Source organism: Cynoglossus semilaevis, chromosome 1 (genome assembly GCF_000523025.1).
Source record: "Cynoglossus semilaevis isolate Cse_v1.0 chromosome 1, Cse_v1.0, whole genome shotgun sequence".
In the NCBI taxonomy this organism is placed as follows: Eukaryota; Metazoa; Chordata; class Actinopteri; order Pleuronectiformes; family Cynoglossidae; genus Cynoglossus; species Cynoglossus semilaevis.
The window spans coordinates 11,294,302-11,295,563 of NC_024307.1; positions in this window are offsets into that span (position 1 = coordinate 11,294,302).

Below are 1,262 nucleotides of genomic sequence, written 5' to 3' on the forward strand. Positions count from 1 at the left end.
AAAAACTACTCAAGTACTGAGTAACTGTTGAGTTACGTTTCATTTATTTCTAATGAGCATTCGATCAGTTAGACAAAATTACAAACAGGAGAGTTTATCCTGTCAATAAAATAAAGCAAATTAATTAAATACCTAAAATACTAATAAGGTAAATTCAAGTACTTCAATAACAATAAAAAACAATAAATATTTACAAAATAAATAAAACTTTAAAAAACGATTTTAGATCAAACTTACCGCAACATATTTCCTCAGGATAGACGTTGAGGTTTTGAATGCTGAAATATCCGTTTGTTTTAGGAGACACAAAACTGATATAAATGCTGTTCCGCACTGTTTGTAAACTGAACATGTTTTCAACATGAGCCCAGGGGTGTTCCTCCTCGTCGTTGTCTGCATTGCCGACTGTTGGTTCTACCATTTTTTGCTATCAAAGACCGTAGATATCAACCACAGTAGCCGCTAAGCTAACCCGTCCCGCCGCTGAGATTGAGTATGGTCACGTGACGAAACTGCGCTGCAAGGGTTACGTTTTATTGGTTAAACACAGTCGCTCGGTAGAGCCTTGGGTCGAAGTCTCTCTGACAAAATAAAAGTAGAGATACTGGATCATAGATGAACAGAGAACTGGATACTGGATAACTAAAGCTTTATTCACTATCTCTGATGAAAGTAACGAGCTCAGTATAGCCTAATGTAGCGGAGTAAGAGTACTGTTTCTTCTTCAGGAATCTACTAAAGTAAAAGTAAAAGGTATAGTGATAACTTTTTACTGTAAATATTATTTACTTTTATATGTTTTCTTTTACCAATAATGACTCTGAATTAGTCAACGTTTATGAAACACATTTTCTCACAGTGTTTAACTACAGTAACTACATTCTTCAGTCACTCTATCAATGATGCTGCATTTGAAATTGAAATAGCGTTTTCCTGTTTTGGCAATAATGCAATAGTGAAAATAATACATTAATTCAGTGGACCAAGGCCTGTATAAATATAATTAAAAGTTTTTCTACAACTTCCTGTGAAAATTCTATTATGATATTAGTAGTTCAATGGTGACTTTCAAATGACACAGTTAGAATAGAACATTGATTTGAACTATTCTAAACTGAAAATAACGTAAACCCCTTATATCTGTAGAGTTGTTTTGACAGTAAACTGCCAGCAGAGGGCATAAGCCTTCTATATGTGATCACAAAGCTGAGAGAGAAGTCTGAAAACTTGGCGGTGGAGAAAGACTGGACGCTGAAAGGTGG